The sequence below is a fragment of the Panthera tigris genome, chromosome A3 (genome assembly GCF_018350195.1).
Source record: "Panthera tigris isolate Pti1 chromosome A3, P.tigris_Pti1_mat1.1, whole genome shotgun sequence".
Classification (NCBI taxonomy): domain Eukaryota; kingdom Metazoa; phylum Chordata; class Mammalia; order Carnivora; family Felidae; genus Panthera; species Panthera tigris.
In genome coordinates this window covers 6062023-6081684 of record NC_056662.1, presented here as the reverse complement: position 1 = coordinate 6081684, position 19662 = coordinate 6062023, and the positions used below count along the sequence as shown (strand labels likewise).

Sequence of the window (19662 nt, the reverse complement as noted above, 5' to 3'; positions counted from 1 at the left end):
CGGAAGTGGTCAGAACAGAGGTCGAACGCTTCCTGGGAATTCTCGGTTCCTAGTGTGGCGTCTCCGCGAGCCAGTTCCAAGAGGGCCGGATGACTGAGTGGTTGGGATTCGCCTCTTTTCAACTGTGTTTTGTTCTGTGCGTGAGACTGGAGAGCGGACGTCTGAGTGAATATCGCCTGGTGACCGGGAAACAATGTTCTGCCTCACAGGGATCTGTGCCACATAAAGATGCCATTGATCTGAAAACAAAAAGAAATGGCCACGCTATTTTGCAGCCTCTCCCATTCGTCCATCCTTTGGGTCTCGGGTGAGCCACGCGACTTGCCCATGGGATTTTAGCAAAAGTGGCGCAGCCAGGAGACTGCCACGTGCTTCTGCACTGGGTCTGCCGTTCCCGGCTCCTGCTAGAAACCCTTTGGCCACCGTGAGAAAAAGCACATGAGGACAGGCCCACCCATCTCAGACACGACCCCGGACACGTGAGTGAGGCCATTCCGGACTAGCTGGCCGCCACTGAGCCAAACCAGACCGGACCTCTCTGCTAACCAAAAGACTCATGAAAAGCTGTAAGAACACGCGTGCTCTTTCACGCCGGTGCGTTCGGAGTCACTTGTTACGCAGCAAAGCTAACTGGTACAGGTGAGCGCCAAAGCGGGGGGAGCAGACCACAATGAAAACGAACGAAGGGACGGTGTGTAAAATGACAAAAGGCCATTCACACCCGGCATCCGGCTCTGGGAGACCACGGGGAGCGGAGGGGCCGTGGCGCACGGGAGCACGCACGCCCGTCTCCAGCAGAACTTTGCAATGTCCGCACCTCCAGCATTTTGAGGCCCGGCATTCTTTGTTGGGGAAGGGGTGCGCTGACCCGGGCAGCCCAGGGCGTGAGCCGCATCCCGGGCCGCTACCCGCCGGACACCAGCAGCACCCTCTCCCCAGCTGTGACAACGGAAAATATTTGCAGAAACTGCCAAAGGTCCCCCGGAGGGTGAAATTGTCCCCAGCTGAGAGACACCGGTCTGCTAGGATCAGCCGCCACCCAGCTTCAGCCACAGTCGCCTTGTGGGAAGGCAGACCCTACGTTCCCGAGTCTTTCCATTCTTCAAAACTCCTTTCCGTTTTGTGTTTTATTTTAAAGAGAGAACAAGAGAGCGCACAAATGGGAGAGGGGCAGAGGGAGAGAGAGAGAGAGACAGAGAGAGAGAGAGAGACAGACAGAGAGAGAGAGAGAGAGAATCCCAAGCAGGCTCCACACTCCACACAGAGATCCCACGAACCGTGAGATCACGACCTGAGCCAAAATCAGGAGTCAGATGCCCAACCAACTGAGCCCCACAGGCGCCCTTCCGTTTTTAATATTGGCCCATGATTCATTTTTCAAAGGCTGCCAGCCGACCCAGGAGCCCGACTGAGTCAGTCATCTATCGCCCTCACTGAGGCAAGAAACGGTACATGTGATTCCTGGCGGGTTTGTCCTCATGGCCCCCAAAGGGGCAGCTCTACGGAAGCTTCCATCCCGTAGCAGCTTACTCAACGTTTGGTGAACGAGCGAACAGGAGAATTTGACAGTTCATTATGCTAATCCTGCGTGTCCCCCCCACCCCCAACTCCCGACCCCTAGTTGTTATCTGACATGCGCCCCTCGATCTTTTGGGTTTCTTAAACCCTGCCCCTCCAGGAGTCGAAGCGTCCAAGAAATCATCTGAACTCGCACACCAGATTCCACATAGCCGTGGGCCTCTGCCAGTGGCCTCATTTGAAACCAGCCCTTCCAGAAACACACAGAAGAACCACACATGCTAACCCTCTCATTTCCTTTTTAGGGAGGGGGGGGGAAAAGAAAAGAGCTAGGCCATGTGTGGGAAAATGCTGTGAGCTTTGTGGTGGTCAGAACGACGAGTTTATGTTGAAAATGTTCTGCTCTGGATAAAAGTAAATAAAACAAAACCTTGTTCCTTGGAATTAACATCAATATTTATTTTTCACGCGGCGGACATTTCGGACAGCCCCCTCCTCGCCTCCCCTGCGTCTTGGGCAAGGGGTCCCGTGTTCCCCTCGGCACACCTCCTTCCCTACCCTCCCGTCTTCTTTGTTGGGGGTTTGTGACAGGCTCTGCCTCCCACTTGGAAGTTCAGCGAAATGTTGCGGGCTCAGGAATTCTGATGTCCCAAGTCCGTCTCTGGCGGGCACCGTGCCCGCATGGGCACCGCACGGCCGGGACGCGAGGATCTGTGTGCCACAGTGAGCGGGGACGCAGAAGGGACGAACACCCTCAGTAGCGATGAGAAGACCAGTAGGGCTCCCTTTGTCTGGGGCTTGCTCTAAGCGGGCACCTGGCGACAGCGGGGGAGGCCAGCTCACGTGACCCCATGCTCCCCTCCAGGGCCCGTCATCACGGCCCTGCCCATCTCGGTCACCTCGCTTCCCACCGCTCCGCTCCAGCCACACCGGCTTGCCTTCCGTCAGCAAACGTTTTCTCTAAGGAACAGAAGGCAGGGGCGCCTGCGGGGCTCAGTCGGTCAAGCGTCTCACTCTTGGTTTCGGCTCGGGTCATGATCTCCCGGTTTGTGAGTTCGAGCCCCCGGTCGGGCTCTGAGAGCGTGGCGTCGGCTTGGGATTCTCTCTCTCTCCCCGCCCCCCCCCTCCGTCTCTGCCTCTCACCTGCTTGATCTGTCTCTCAAAAAACAAAAGAACAGAAGGTAAATATTTTGGGCTTTGTGGTTCGCCCAGCCAGTTTTAGCATGGAACCCCCCCCCCAGTCCTGGGCCAAAGGAGGTGGTTGGTCACCCCACTCTGTAGGCCGTCTGGTCCCAGCGGCAGCCACACAGCGCTGCCCTTGTCCTGCTCCAGCAGCCATAGAAAAGCCGCGAATGAATCGGCATGGCTGTGTTGCCAATAAAACTTTATTCATAAAATCGAGCCATCAGCCAGATGCTCTGAGGCACCAAGGCCCCTCCCCGCTCGGGCCTTCGCACTGGCAGGAGCCCCTCCTCCCTCCCTACTTCTGTCCCACACCCAGTCTGCCCTCAGCTGTCTCCTCCTCAGAGCCCTTCCTCCCCCCAGTCTCCTGTGTCCAGACGCTGGGTGCTGGCTGCCGAGAGCCTGCAGCCACCTCCTTCTCCAGAGCGTCCTCAGCCGGAGGGTGTTCCTGCTCTGTCTGCCCCGCGGTGACCGCACGTCCGACCCCGGGTTCTGAGGGGGCGCTGCTTGCGATCCGCGGGCCCATGAGAGGGGGCCGGGACCCCAACCTTGCTCAGCCCCTACCTGCCTCTCTCCCACTTCCCCTGCCCCTCCTCCTGGGCACCTTCCTCCGTAAGCCCAGCTCATCCGGGTCCCCGTCTTGGGCTCTGCATCCCAGGGACCCCGGCCAACTCTCCCTCCATCCCCTAGGCACACGCTGCCATCCTGCTGTGTCTCTGTCACCGAGGCCCCGCACACGATTCAAAGGGACCCGCGCTCTTGTGTATTTGCTTATTGTCCGTCTGCCCCGGAAGTAACTGCCATGAGGCCAGTCTGTCCCCTTGGAACAGCCCAGACACCTGACTCTCCACCAGAGTCTGTGGTGTGAGCGAAGCCACTCACGACTGTTCCCCCGCATCCCAGGGGAGGGCCCGGGGCTCAGGGAGCCCGACACTCGTGCTCAAGATCTCAGCTGGCGGCAAGAAGGAAACTCGGGTCCCGGGCTCTGCTCTGTCACCAGCATGGTGACTTTGGGCAGGTCAGTTGCTCTCTGGGCACAGGCCCCCGGTCGCCTGTGTGCCCCGAGACACCCAGGCAGGCCTCATGTGCTTGTGGAGCTGAGTTGTTCAAAGAGGTGCCTCCTGGAGTCTCACGGTTTGCCCCTGCCCTCCACAGGCCCGCAGATGACCCTCCTCGACAGGCCTGGGGTCACGGAGGGAGATTTCCACCTGCACTTTCTGGGGCTTACTGCTTTTTTCCTGACTTCGTGGGTGAGTGACCTCGGGCAGTCCCAGGGGAGCTCTGCGCGAAGAAGGGCTGCGTGTTTGGTTTAATTCTCTGCTATCGCGGTCTTAAAGCTCTCAATGCTTTTTCTATTTTTTTCTTAAGTTTATTTATTCATTTTGAGAGAGCGAAAGCAGTGGGGGGGGGGGCAGCGAGACAGAGGGAGGCAGAGACTCTTTAGCCGCGCCGACAGTGTGGGGCCCGATGCGGGGCTCGACCTCATGAACCACGAGATCATGACCTGAGCTGAAATCAAGAGACAGAGCCACCCAGGCTTAATACTTGGTAAAAAAAAAAAAAAAAAAATTGATACTTTTTGAACGAGGACCCGGTTTTTATTTTGCATTGGGTCCTGCAAATTCTTAGCCCAGCCCCGCGTGTGCTGTTGCCAGGTTTAATTCCCCACACCCCGTGTTTAGCCCTCCCAACTGACGGCCCCCCCAGCTCCTTGACTGTAGCCCGCTGAGATGCACCTCTGACTTCTGACATCCAGAACTGACAGAGAAGAAGCCTGTGGTGTGTTAAAGCTGTCCGGTTTCTGGTAACTTCTTACAGTGGCACTAAGACCTCATACCCGTATGACAGCACTGGAGTCCAGGGCTGAGCAAAGTGAGGCGCTCGAGGGACCAGGAACCCCGGACCCCGCACGGCCGCCTGCCCCTTGTGCGGCCTGCCTGGACCAGCAAGGTGAGGAAAGATTATTTATTAACAAATTGTGGAAAAGAAGTCAAACCCAAGTGAAAAATCTCTCCCCCCCTTTTTTTTTCTAGTGGAAAACTAACACATCTACGGAGAGTGTTCAAACGACACGGAAGCTATCGGCCAATGGGGCGCCTGGGTTGGCTCAGTCGGGTAAGCATCCAACTCTTGACTTCGACTCAGGTCACGGTCCCCAGATCACGGGATCGAGCCCCACGGCGGGCTCCGTGCTGAGTGGGGAACGTGCTTGAGATTCTCTCTCTCTTCCTTGCCCCTCCCCCTACTGGTGCTCTCTCTCTTTCTCTCTCTCAAACAGAAGACAAAAGACATGGGGCAAATTGGGGTGAAACTTTTCCTGTAAAGTGTCGGATAGATGACAAAGCTAAATCGGCCTTGGTCGGGAGGCACCCAGTGCCCTGCTGTGCCCAAACACAAATTTTATTTACAACCAGTAAGATTTAGCCTGCGGGCCGGGGTTTGCCACTCCCTGCTTTAGACAATAACGCACTTTGGAAGGGCACTTAGCCTGTCCACAGGATTGCTCAAGGGTCCTCAATAATTTGGATAATTTTGCCATCCCTGATGTGAGCAAAAAATGAGGTCTCTTTTCCTTCCTCTGGGTCAGGCACTGGGTCGGCTTCCTGTGTATCGTTCCAGAAGATTCCAGGCACATATAAGCAGCTGCAGCCCCAACCCACCGTCTACGTTAACGTGGATGGAAACAACGCCTAACACGGGTTTGTGGGAGACCGTTCCGAAAGTGCTTGGCAGATCTGTTGGGGGCACGGCAGGTGCTCAGTGCTGTGGTGTTGAGATAAACCGTCGGGCTCTCCCCGAATCAGGCAATCGGGGCTCGTTAAAGGAGGTATTAGTGGCCACAAGCCCAGGCCAGAGACGGGTCCCAAGTTTGCCACTTGCTGTGCGGCTTTGGGTAAGTTACCTAACTTCTCTGAAGCCCAGAGACATCCTTTGGAGATGGAGTGCTAGGGTAGATACTATTTGTAGGTGCCACGTAAAATACAGGCTAAAGGCCAGTTAGTTTGAATTGCAGATCAATAGTGAATACATTTTTTTTTGTATAAGCAAGTCCCAAATGATGGATTTTTTTTTTGCTAAACCTGGAAGCCCTGTTTCAGAAAGATCGTGTTCTTAGAGCCTCTGGCCTGGTGGCTGGCATACAAAGGGAGCTCACTGGGAAGCTAAGTACGGTTGCATGTAAACGGGGTCATGGGGTTCTTTTTCATGTTTATTTATTTGTTTTGGCGGGAGGCGGGCAGAGAGGAGAGAGAGAACCCCAAGCAGGCTCTGTGCTGCCAGCACAGAGCCCGACGCGGGGCTCGAACTCACAAAACCGCGAGATCACGACCTGAGCCGAAATCAGGAGTTGGATGCTCAAGAGACAGAGCCACTCGGGCACCCAGGGTCATGAAGTTTCTGACTCCCTGCCCACCCCGGGTGTTACGAGAATGGCGTAAGAACAAAGTAAGGTCGGGCCAGCCCAGGGGCCTGTCGAGGCTCCTTATTTTTATTCTACCCCGCAACCTCTGAGTTCCACTGACGCAAACCTGAACAAACCAGTTTCCCTGGCTCCCGTCCTCCGTCTCCCTTTCTGTTCCTCCCTCCTGCTTCTGACCTGTTTCTGGCAGGGGAGCACCCCTCCGCTGGGTAAGAGAAGCAGCTCTGAAAACCCTTGTCCCCGCCGGCCCACCTCCCCCCGGGCTGATGAATCTCTCTCCCCATTCTCTTCTTCCCAGCACCTCGTTCTTCCAAGCGCCTCTCTTCCTGGGACCCCCCTCTCCCCTCCCAGGATGCCGGCCTCCCCGGGACCCCTCCCCCCACCAATACCTGCTTCTGTCTCCCGGCCTCACCCCCAGCACCAGGAGCCCGCAGCCTCTAAAGCAGCAGGCATTTCATTTCCTATTCTTCCCCCTCGGTTTATTTTATTTTGCCCTTGCATTTTTCCCCCATTACAATTTCATTTAACTTAATACAGATCGTCTAAAAAAAAAAAAAAAAAAGAGGACAGGCACACAATTCTAAAAGTCAAAGTTTCTCAAAATCAACACCAAAACCTCTCCTTTCCCCCCTTCCCCACCCCCACCCACGAGCCCCAGAACAAACTCAAGGGGATTCCGCTTGCGGCTTGCTGTTTATGGCCACAATGTAACAGCGGCCTAACCTGCGGCATCATTCGTTTCAGTCAGGTGCCCGGACTTCCTTGGGTAGAAGATGACGATGCGATTCTCATGCTGTTCCCCCCACGGCAGCCTCACGTGTCTTCCCTCCCCTCACGCTTCAGGTGACAGCTTTAACCCCGTTGGGCTAAGAATGGTCCCCGCGTGGCCATGACCGTGACTTCCGAAGTTCCGGCCAGCGGCTGCAATCACGCACTTGCGCCCCGTTTGCGGTAACGTGGGCTGCGGGGGCGCCTCGGTGGTCCTTGTGTGGGCTTCAGGGGGCCAAGCCGGTGGCGGTCCTCGGTGCTCAGCACGGAACCCAACCCTCACGGAAGGCCTTGGACGTCGATGTTGGACGTCTCACGTGGACCACGTCACATGGACCTCTCACGATGTCGTGCACACGACCCCAGAACACTCCCGGGGCTGGCGAGAAGACAGACTTTTAAACTCTCATGTGTCTTGCCTTGTGGCCCAGACCATTCTCCACTCTGCCCAGAGTATTATTTTTATAGATCCCACAGTCATCTCATACATAGTGCAATTGTACAGCATTGTAACTTGAGGGTTAAGAGAATGGCTTTGTTGAATGTGGAGGAGAGGGCAGACTTTCCTTCTACCCTCTTAGGTTCTGTGCCTGGGACCTGAGAATTAAACTGACAAAGACAGACGAAAGAGCAAACCACACATTTTGTTTGATGTTACTATTTTTATGGGCGCATGCCTTTTGTATATAAGAAATGAAGACTCAAAGAAACGGATAGGCCTCAGGGCTTAAGTACTATTTTAATAAGGAACAATAAATTGGAGAGACGTGATGAGACAAAGGAAAAGGGCTCGGGGTAGGGGCAGGGCATTGTGGGGAAGCGACCAGGAAACGTATGGGGAAACTAATGAAAGATAAAGGTTATCTGAGTAGATCTGTTTGTACAGATGCATCTTGGCGTCGTTCCCCACCTCCAGGGGTAAGAACGTTCTCCTGGGGCGCCTGGGGGACTCAGTCGGTTGAGCGGCCGACTCTTGGTTTCCACTCAGGTCATGATCTCACAGTTCGTGGGTTCAGCCTGTGCGCTGACAGCTCGGGGCCTGCTTGGGACTCTCTCTCTCTCTCTCTCTCTCTCTCTCTCTCTCTCTCTCCCTCCCTTTGCCCCTCCCCTGCTCACACATGCTCGCTGGCTTGCTCTCAAAAAAAGAAAAAGAATGCTCTCTTCTTCCCAGAGCAAGACGCATACCTTTCCCCCAGGAAACTAACTCATGCTCTGCTCCTCGTAGATGGGACGCAATTGGAGAACACTGCCTCCATTTGTCAACTGCCTTCAGCTCGAAAGAATCCGTGCGTCAGAGAGGCACGTTTTGGGGGTGGCGTAAACATTCACACTGTAAACATTAAAAATACGCCACAGGGGCTCCTGGGTGGCGCAGTCGGTTAAGCGTCCGGCTTCAGCCAGGTCACGATCTCGCGGTCCGTGAGTTCGAGCCCCGCGTCAGGCTCTGGGCTGATGGCTCGGAGCCTGGAGCCTGTTTCCGATTCTGTGTCTCCCTCTCTCTCTGCCCCTCCCCCGTTCATGCTCTGTCTCTCTCTGTCCCAAAAATAAATAAAAAACGTTGAAAAAAAAATTAAAAAAAAAATACGCCACAGTTTTCGTTATCATATTTCTCAATACGTCACTCAGAAAGTGACGACGAGGTCCGATCTATCTCTCCCTCTGAGAAGTCCCCACTGTGAGTCCTGGAACCACAGAAGAAGGCGCTGAGGGCGTGCACATTTCGGGAGAAGGCCTGGCTCCTGTTGGAGTCCCACGCGCCTCTGGTCCCGTCCCTGTGACTTCCCTTGCCCGAGGTCATGGGGCCCGGCTGTGTGACCCAGACCCTGTGCACTTACCCTCCGAGCCGTCGCGGGAAGGGCGGAGGAGGCCGTGTCAGTTTCACAAACGACCACAACCTTGGTGGTTTGAAACAACAGAAATTGGTTCTCTTACGTCCCTGGGGGTCTGAGGTCCAAAGCAGGTCTCATGGGACTGAAATCAGAATGTCCCCAGGGCCGCGCTCCCCCTGGAGGTGCCAGGGAAGAACTGTTTCCTTTTTCCGGTCTCTGGAGCCGCGTTCTCTGGCTCACGGTCATGTTCAAAGACAGGAAGGCAGCGTCTTGATTCGGTGTCACGTTCCCCTCTGGGTGGTCACACACCTCTGCCCTTCTCCAATAAGCACACTTGTGGTTGTGTTTGGGGGCCACGGGGATAATGCAAGACAACTCAGTCAACATCTGCAAAGTCACTTTTGCCGTGTTAAGGCCACATTTACAGGTCTCCGGGATTTGGGAACCAGAACTCAGCCTGCCACACTGGCCCCCACAGGCCGGATCCTCACTGTGGAGAGTTCAGGGTGGCCCACGAAAGGGTGACTACAGCCATACGTGTCTCGTCTCCCGTCGGACACAGAGCATCCTCCCCCAGGACCAAGCAAATAGCTTCAGAATCCCTCAGGCAAGACTGACCCAAGCTTGGTGGTTTGAGGGCTCCAGGGGGGGAAGGTCTCTGCCATCAGCCCAGGGGGCTCCTGGGAGACAGAGGCAGAGGGGTGGGCCCAGGGGGGGCTTCTGGGAGACAGAGGCAGAGGGGTGGGCCCAGGGGGCTTCTGGGAGACAGAGGCAGAGGGGTGGGCCCAGGGGGGGCTTCTGGGAGACAGAGGCAGAGGGGTGGGCCCAGGGGGCTTCTGGGAGACAGAGGCAGAGGGGTGGGCCCAGGGGGGTCTTCTGGGAGACAGAGGCAGAGGGGTGGGCCCAGGGGGCTTCTGGGAGACAGAGGCAGAGGGGTGGGCCCAGGGGGGGCTTCTGGGAGACAGAGGCAGAGGGGTGGGCCCAGGGGGCTTCTGGGAGACAGAGGCAGAGGGGTGGGCCCAGGGGGCTTCTGGGAGACAGAGGCAGAGGGGTGGGCTCAGGGGGTTCTGGGAGACAGAGGCAGAGGGTTGGGCCCAGGGGGCTTCTGGGAGACAGAGGCAGAGGGGTGGGCCCAGGGGGGGCTTCTGGGAGACAGAGGCAGAGGGGTGGGCCCAGGGGGGGCTTCTGGGAGACAGAGGCAGAGGGGTGGGCCCAGGGGGCTTCTGGGAGACAGAGGCAGAGGGGTGGGCCCGGGGGGGTTCTGGGAGACAGAGGCAGAGGGGTAGGCCCAGGGGGGTTCTGGGAGACAGAGGCAGAGGGGGGTGGGCCCAGGGGGTTCTGGGAGACAGAGGCAGAGGGGTGGGCTTCCAGTCCTCACCTCTGCTAAGATGCTGGGGACGGCCAGAGAGCCAGCAGGCAGTGGGGGCGGGCCCCTGTAGATACCCACAGCCCTTACTGGGACTCAGTGGGTCCAGCTGGGTGCTGGGTGGTCTCATCGCCCTGATCCTCAGTTATCTGCCCTGTTGAATGGGAACAATCACAGTGCCTGCCTTAGACAGTTGCTGCCAGGACGCGTAATGCCCACAGAGAACACAGGGCCAAGTCCCCGGTGCACGTTAGACTCGTGGCAAATCTTCCCACGTGGACGAACTGGTAACTCCGTGACCCCGGTGTTCGGGCCACAGGCCCTGTTTTCATCTTCGACGTTCTCACTCCCACTGCACATCCAAACCACCAGAAAACGGTCAGCTCTGCCTCCAGCGAAAGTCCGTCACGGACCCTCTCCTTGTCCCCACCGCCATCATCTCTCTGCTGCATTCTTGCCAGAGCCTCTCGCTGGCCTTGCTGTGTGCCCTGCCCTCTTACCACCTGTTGCCCACAGGACAGCAGAGGGATTCCACTAAGACTCAAGGCCGCCCAGGCCACTTCTTTGCTCAGAGCCTTCCAATGGTTCCCTACGTCCAATGGTTCCCAACGTAAAGTCAGCACTGTTACCGTGGCTGACAAGCACCCATGGGATCCAGCCTCCAGACTGTTCTCTGACCACACTCTACACTCCTCTCTCCGTCTCTGTCTCTCTCTACACTAGCTACGCTGGCCTCCCAGCGGCCGTTCCCACACACGTAGCATGTTCCTGCCTCGGTGCCTTTGCATTGCCCTTCCCTCTGCCTAAAATGCCCTTCCTTCTGATGACCATGTACCCAGTAACCTCGCCTCATTCATGTCTCCAGGTCTTAGTATCACCTTTTCTTGGCCCAACTACACAGTAGAACAAAATCTTTATATCTTTTTTTAGTTCTGAGAGAGAGAGAGGGAGATTATGAGCGGAGGAGAGGGGAAGAGGGAGAGAGAGAATCTTAAGCAGGCTCCATGTTCAGCATGGAGCCCTACTCGGGGCTTAATTCCACGGCTCTGGGATCATGACCCGAACTGAAATCAAGAATCGGGCACACTCAACCGACTGAGCCACCCAGGCGCCCCAAACCTCTCTATCAACACCCGATATCGATTTTGTTTTTATTAGCTGTCGCCTCGCACTGACTGAATTCACTTCTCAGCTCTATGAAGGCAGGGACTGTACCCCTTTTGGCTTTGCCACGCTCCTAACATCTAGAAGGCATAGCACCTGCTCGCTATTTGTCGGACATACAGAATTTACCATTCAGAGGACTGAATGAGAACAGTGTCAGGCATTTTTCTCAGGCCTTCGCACCGATGCTCTGCCGTAGTCCTCACACCCACACCGTGAGGTAGGTGCCGTGCTATCGCCACCCCCTTCGTGCCCGCACAGACACATTGAGCAGATGAGGAAACGGAGGCCTCAGAAAGCCCAAGCGGCTCGCGCCGCAGGTAATGGTGGGGCCGGGGCTTGAACCCGAGCAGCGAGGTCCCCGGGCTCGGACTCTCACTACCCCGGAGGGCGCGGTCCACTCCGGCAGCTGCCGATCCGTGTGGCTGCAGAGCACGTGAAACGCGGCCGGTCCTAATTGAGATGTTCTGCGAGCGTAAAACCGATTTCAAAGGCTTAGTACCAAAAAAGGAATGTAAAATCTACCATTAGGAGGTTTTTATATTGGCGACATGTTGAAATGATAATATTTTGGATATATTGGATTAAATAAAATACATTATTCAAATTAATTTCACCTGGTTCCTTTTGCTTTTTTTAATGTGGCCATTAGAAGATTTCAAATCGCACATATGGCTCCCATTTGTGGCTCATGCTATATTTCTACGGGACGGCGGTGTTCTACACCGTCTCCCAGGCTTGAACTTGAACATCTTCCGCCGGGGAGTGAGCAGGTGAGGTGCTCCAGGGACCCGGCTCAGCTCCAGCTAAAACCTGTTCTCTGAAGACCCTGCCTAGGGATTTGGATGGCTAAATATTTACGGTTCTGAGGCTGCATTTCTAACAGCTCCAATATGCCCGCGGACTTTGTATAAACCTAATCATGGCGAGGCACACGGTTTCCATTTCAGCTGCCTTTAATCCTCAGCCCTCTGATAAAGGAGATGTGACGACATCTCCTTGAAGCGCTGGGCCAAGTCCTGCCTGGGGAGCGGCCACCCGGATCTGCAAAAGGGCAGGGGCTGATCTGGGGCGTCCCCGGTGGTTATATTTTTCAAGCGATAGTGCTGTTTTTCACGGTCAAATCTGATTACTCTCCTAACTTGGCTGTGGAATGAAAAGTGAGGAATTCCAGAGAGTCTGAGGCCCTTGTCACACACACCAGCTCTCACCCCTCCGGGGAGCTCAGGGCAGGATTTTGAGCTGCTGCTAATGAAAACTTAGATCGGGTGCTGACGGGACAAGAATCCTCATTATTTGTTGTGGATCGTGATGGTGAAAGCAGAATTGCGGTGTGTGTGTCTAGGGGGGGCTGTGTGTCTATGTGTGTCTGGTTGTGGGTCTGTGTGTCTGCTTTCAATTCATCTAATGCCATTCGCTTGGGCTGTGGCTGTTGTTTTTGGTTTTAGGAAGCCCGAGACAGAGAGAGAGAGAGAGAGAGAGAGAGAGAGACAGAGAGATTGAGATCTTCACATGGGAGAGGCACGGTAACATTCTGCATCCCTGTTTGAAGTGACTGTAAGCAGAGACTGAGGTCACAAGAGAAACTTCTCGAAAAATCAGGAGGGCTTCAAGATGGACGTAGAGGCGGTTGCCATTTGTTTTTTTTGTTTTTTTTTTTAATTTTTTTTTTAACGTTTATTTATTTTTGAGACAGAGAGAGACAGAGCATGAACGGGGGAGGGGCAGAGAGAGGGAGACACAGAATCCGAAACAGGCTCCAGGCTCTGAGCCGTCAGCACAGAGCCCGACGCGGGGCTCGAACTCCCGGACCGTGAGATCATGACCTGAGCCGAAGTCGGCCGCTTAACCGACTGAGCCACCCAGGCGCCCCCGGCCATGACTTTTAGACTGTACACGATGCTGATTGAGTTCTCTTCCTGAAAGTTAATTACTATTGTTATTTTTGCACTCAGGACCCCAAGTGTTTTAACGCAAGGACAACACCTCTGGAGTCGTGATACAATTTCATATGAAGGGCTCAGGTTTTGCCATCGTGGATGCCTAGTGACCTCCAACCACAGAAATCCTTTCTTCTCTCGAATTCTGGTGCCTATTTGCAATGAAATGATGCCATTTGCTTTAAGGCCTGGCCTCTCCGCAAATGGTTATTTTAACTGACACTCAAGTCAAAGGCTCGTTTGTGATGACTTTCATTTCAGTTTTATGGCAAATTAAATTACGGTTGTGGTTAAACAAATTTACATTAAAAACCATATGTGCTGAAGAGGTTTGGGGCAAGAGTATCGAGTTTATACTTTAAAAAGCCCGAGCTGCTCTGTTTAAAGTGGATCTTTCATAAACTCAGAGTCAAGAAGCAACAATAATGTCCTTCACCGAGTCCAACAGTTTGGAGGAAAAAAAAAAAAAAAAAACCAAAAAAACCGGGAACTGAACATACTAGTGAAGCAGACACCCAGCTGAAAACCGCTAAGTGGAGCGTTTCTGTCAAACCACGTTTGAAATTAAGGAATTCGTGTAAATTGCCATCTTTTGCATCAGAAGGGAGAAGCGCACACAGTTCCCCCGCTTTATGGAGTTGTTGTGACATAAGAAAACAGAATCTTTTTAAACCTCCAGTTTAATTAATTCCTAAAAAAAAAAATAATTTAGCAGCAGCACGTTAAAAGGAAAGACGAAGAAGAAAAAACCCCGATTAGTTCCAAATAAGCGTCTCTTAATCACCCTTATGAAGGCGTAATTTGCAAAACACTACGAGGAAGTAACATCTTTTTAATTTTGGGGGGAAAAAGTGCATTGATAAAAATGAGTAGCCCATTTTAATTAAAACTCATAAAGTGCGCACATCTGTTTGGGATTGTTCGGCGTGGCGGCGATTAGCGGGTCCCTGCACCTAGATAATGAGTCCCCGGTTGTCGTCGCGGGCATAATGGCCAGGCCCTTGTGAGAACGCTGCCGGCGCACTTTGTGGCGCGGGGCATATGCCCATTAGATCCCAGTGAGTCCAGCCCCAAGCGGAGGGGTGCGCTGGGGGGGCCGGAGTTAAACACAGGAAACAAGCGTTGAGTGTGTGCCAATAAAAATGATCACAGATCAGGGCTGCTGATGTCATAACCCTGGGGGTCGGGGGTCAGGGCGCTGAATGCGCCTGAAAGGGGCCGCCTGTCTGCGGCCGGGCCGGCGGCGGGCGAGGGGGCGCGGCGCGCACAAAGGCCCGCAGCGCCTCATTAGAGACGCGTTTGATGGGCTCCCGGCCCCCACGGGGGCCCCGGGCGATGTCAATGGGATAATTACGATGATCTAATGGCCGGCTCTTTTGCATGCAGGCCCGCCTGAATGGGCGCCTGGAGGCTGCATTGAGCCGGGCTGTGTAAACTGTAGGGTGCCTCGCCGACTTGGAGCCGCGGAGACTGGCGGCGGGTCAACTTGGACCACTTTGCATTCACGCTCTCAATAGGCCGAGCGGGAGGCGCGCTTTTCCGCGGCCGCCTTTCAGCCGAGAGTGACAGATTGCAGGTCAGGGGCTGGCGGGACCCGGGCCCTCGCCGGGCAGATGGACCGCGCGGCCACTCGGGGCGGGGGTGGCGGGGGGGGACCCCCGCCCCGCGCCCGCGCGCGTCCACGCGGAGCAGGTGCCCGCGCGCCGGGGTGGGAGCGGCGGCCGCGCAGCTCCCAGGGCGGGGGCGGGGGCGGGCGTGCTGGGAGGGGGGCGCGGGTGAGGCTCGCGGGGGTGGGGGCGGGGTGGTTTTCCATCCCCCACCCCCCCCTCCCGCCCCAAATGCTCTCTTAATTACGAGACTAATCATCCAACAAGTCCCACAGCCCAGCGCTTGGCCTCTCTCCCACACTTGTGCGTGTCCCCGTGAGCCGCCTTGGCTGGCACAGCAGACCCACCGTACTTTGGAGGAGGGTCGGGGAGAGGGAAGGGGTGGGATAGTTGCAGTTTCGAAAGCATGCTCGCTCAGTGGCTTACGTCAAGCCACGTGACTGTGCGGGGAAGCCGACCACTTTCGACCCACGAGGCCGGCAATGTTACGGGCTCGACCTGACGTTATCCGGCTTCCATCAGACCTCGCAGCAATCGTGTTCATTGGGAATTATTCTGCATACGTGAGAATCTGGACCTTTGCAGCCCCTGGGATTTATACACACGGCTTAATCTGGGTCTTTGCAGCACATAATAGGACTTAGTGACTATGGCTGGAATGAATGAGTGAGTGAATGAATGAATGAAGGGAATACAGACAGACCCTTGTGCAGAAGAAGTCCGCAGTTTCCTGTTTTGCCCTCCTCCTACCAGGGGGCCCCCCTCCTCTAGGCAAGCCGTTCTAACAGCCTGGCATGTTTCTTTTTCCTCCTTCCTCTTGCACTTAGAAAAAAAAAAAAAACACTTTCTAGAAAACTTAGACCGGCCTAACAAGGTAAAAAGAAAGTATTAATCCTCCTATCCTTATTCCAAACCTGTGTGTGTAAGTCTCTCTGTCAGACTGTGTAGGTTACATCACGTAGCATGTGTCCCACACAGAGCCCTGCTTTTATATGAGAGGGATCACGGGCTACGGATTTTACAACTGGATTAAACCTACTGTCACTGGCATTTTTCCATATCTGTAAATATCAACGTTACATTCTCCTATGAAATGGCCGCCTACCCTCTGCAGGCTGGATTTGCCCAGATTTGTGTAAACAGTCCCCCCCCCCCCCATGGACATTTAGGTTGTTTCCACTTTAAAACAATATTGTTATGAACATATTTGCGCATTCTGTCTTGCACGCTCCTCCAATTATCTCCTTCAGATGAGTAATTATTTTTTCAAGGGCAAGGGATGTCATTTCTCTTATATATTCTGTATTTAGAGCTGGAATCGATTGGGGGCAATAATCTAGTCTTCATCACTTGCGAATATGCGTTAATTGCACCTGGCAGGGCCAGGCTCCGTCTCCATAGGAAACCTTTACCCGCGCGCGCGCTCTCTCTCTCCTCTTTTCCAACCCAGAAGCTGCCTTTTCCGTAGCAAAAATTTGGGGGAGGGGATCACTCCTGGGAAAGAGGGGTCTCTGATCTTACTTTATTTACTCTTTTCTTCACTCAGTGAAGCCCCTCCCCCCCCCCTTTTTTATAGCCAACCATTAGCAAGGATTTCATCTCTGATGCCTTCCCTGGAGTCAGAACCCTTTCACAGTTGAGCCCAGCACCAGATTACCTGGAGGTCCCGAAGCCAGACTTGGACACAACACTCGGCACAGCAAATGACAGCAAATGACGTTGCCTAACTGATGAGATGGAATTGCCAAGTGTAATAAAACTCAGCTCCTGATTTGGATCTCGCGGCCACCCACGTGATGTCCGAGTTGCGTCTGGTCTGCAGGGTAAATTTATCATCAGACAGAGAACAAAAGTGGAATTAAGGGGCATTTAAGCGTTTTAAAATTCAGTTCACTTATAATAAAACAACATATGCACCCCGTAAGCATTTTTTCCAAACACAGCAGTGAAAAGCTTCTCTCCTGCCCCATCTCCCCGCCCCCCCCCCCCCTATTTTCTAGCTATCTCTCCCTAGAGGCAATGCTCTTACTACTTTCTGGGTCTCCTTCCATTGATATTCTGTGCATACACGGCCGGGTATATGCATCTCCCCCTTTGTACGGGAAGCTAACGTACGATACACTTTGTTCTAGTTTGTTCTTTTCACTAACAGTACCTGGATCCATAGTCCTTGTGTGAGCGAACCCGTGCAACCAATCCCCTACTAATAGACACATAGGTTAGGCTCAGTTTTTTGTTACTACAGACAATATTCTTGTCACAGACGTAAACACAGATCTGTGCTTAAATTCCTAGCAATGGGGAAACGCCACACTAGAAGATATGTGCAAAGACTTGAGAGCTTCTGACACATTGCCCTCCAAAAAACATCCTTCTAATTTGCACTCCCCCAAAATCAGGTCTGAGAGGGCCTGTATCCCCATGCCTTGGCCCACCTCGTCAATTTTTAAGATTTCTGTCAGTCGGATCTGTGAGAATGTCCGGATGATATTTTTGATGGCCAAATAGCCAGTGTGGCTTTGGATCAGGATCCAGTCTCAAAGGGAAGATGAAGTATTGGGCTTCAATCCCCCACCGAGCCGGGAGTTAGAAATTCCAGGGAATGTTGGCCCCAAGGAATTTCTCCTCCTTGAGGGGAAAGGAGAGCTTGTCTGTGGGCTGTATTTACCTTGCATGAATGGGGGAGGGCCTGTGCCCTTGCTTGGGGTGCGGCCAGTCCTCTGGCTGGCGTCACCCTGCCGTGGACAGTCATTCAACCTTCCGGGCAAGTGCTCCCTGGATCCCCAGCAGCAGGAACACACGTGGCCGCGTTGGGAGGTCAAACCCGGGACAGGACCTGGACCAGGAATGATGCACCTGCTTAGGCATATTTGATCACAGAACATCCATATTCCTGCACATGGCCAGTCTGCCCCCAAAGCCACCTGGAAATCGACGTCCCCTCCCACCCCCACCGAGCCCAGCTACAGACAAGGCAGATTGTGCTGGAAGGGAACCAGACTGCTCGCCCTTTGATAAGCAAAGAGACCTGGGCGGGGCTCTTGCCTCCCGGCGTAGGACTCTCCCTCAATTCCTATCTACCGGCAGCTTGTGAACCCATTGTAAAGGTCTGGTAGGAAGCACCCTCGTTCAGCTGAGATTTTAGCTCTTCAACCTGCTCCTAGGCCACGCCACCTTTTTATTCCTTCGAGGCCTCCCTGCATTTTGCTTCCTTTTAAATGCACGCGCGAGGAGGGGGGGCCTCCGGGCCCTTTGTGCCTCCCTTTCCCAAGTAGCGCTCTCCCCAGTTTTGCGTGCCCGGCCCATCCAGCAGCATTTTCTGTGAAAACGTGGCTTTCGCTTCGTTTCCTTCTCGGGAACGACAGCTCCTTTCACCCCAAGGAAAACGATCCTCAGCCACGGTTTTGGAGCGTGGCACGAATGTGGAATATTATTCGTAGGTGGAACTTGGTAGAGACATCCATGCAGGAAACAGATTTTCAAGCTTCCAGCAGCGGCCGGAGGGGGTTTCACTTGCTGTTTCAGAAAAATATCGTTAGTTCGTTACTTCCTTCGTGTTTCCTTGCTGGGTAAGGAGCTAGAAGGAAACAATCTGAAAGCAGCCACAGAGGGGGGAAAGGGTTCTGGCCGTTCAGGGCTGGATTTTTGCTTTATTTTTCTATCTCCTAACAGGAAACTCTGTGTTAGTTCGTGATGGAGTTCTTAGGTGTTTACATCGCCGCCCACTCCGGTGGGTTCGGGCTTCTCCAGGCATCTGCACATCAAAGAGTTAAATGGAAATAGCTGGTCTTTGCAGGAGTTTGGCTCCCGCTGTGAGTAGGTGGGGTTTGGAATCTGGGGTCCCACAGACCCCTTGCATTTTTGGTTGATTGTCTTTAATTACTTCTGAGGGCTGAGCGAGGCTCCTTGTGCCTCGGGGCACTCCTGACAGACAAGGAATGTTTCTTTTCTTTTTTTTTTTTTTTTTTTTAATGTGTATTTATGTTCCAGAGAGACGGAGACAGAATGAGAGTGGGGAAGGGGCAGAGAGAGAGGGAGACACAGAATCGGAAGCAGGCTCCGGGCTCCGAGCCGGCAGCACAGAGCCCGACGCGGGGCTCGAACTCACGGACCGTGAGATCATGGCCTGAGCCACAGTCGGCCGCTCAACAGACTGAGCCCCCCCAGGCGCCCCAACAAGGAATGTTTCTTAATGCCACTTATAAGGAGCACATCGTGAAGCATCAAATGGGGCGAAAATGGCAAGAATGACAAGTGTATCATTATACCCTTCATTTGAGTCGAAGGGGCAGTAAACGGGAAAACCAAGCACGCAGGGGGGTGGGTTTATTTGTTTTGATTGCCTGTTATCCAAAAAGGTATTTATATCCTGATTTTTTAAAAATTTTTTTAACGTTTATTTATTTTTGAGACAGAGCATGAACGGGGGAGGGGCAGAGAGAGGGAGACACAGAATCTGAAACAGGCTCCAGGCTCTGAGCCGTCAGCCCAGAACCCGACGCGGGGCTCGAACTCGCGGACCGCGAGATCGTGACCTGAGCTGAAGTCGGACGCTTAACCGACTGAGCCACCCAGGCGCCCCTATATCCTGATTTTTACAGTATTTGCGGAAGCCCTAATTTCTCTGCTTCAAGGATTGGAGGACAAAGGTGGGAGTTGGGGGCTGGCAACGTGGTGCTGACCTGCCCTTGGGAAACCTAGTTAAAAACCAGTTTAGGATCTAAAAAAGAAAAAAGCGCTTGCGGAGTATTTTTTTAGAATTTCCTTTGGAGGGGGGAGAGCAAATATAGAGAAGATGTTCCCTGTTGACAGAATTAAGGTCATCAGATTTATCAAATAAAAATATAGGATGGCCAGCTCAATTTGACTT

At 53.9% G+C, this 19662-nt stretch overlaps 1 long non-coding RNA gene across 1 annotated transcript; it reads left to right on the top strand.

Moving 5' to 3' along the window:
- The first annotated feature begins 14432 nt into the window (after nucleotides 1-14432).
- Nucleotides 14433-16569, top strand: LOC122236937. The gene is made up of 2 exons (XR_006215113.1): nucleotides 14433-14761; nucleotides 16369-16569. It is a non-coding gene; the product is annotated as an uncharacterized LOC122236937 (long non-coding RNA).
- The last annotated feature ends 3093 nt before the right edge of the window (nucleotides 16570-19662 follow it).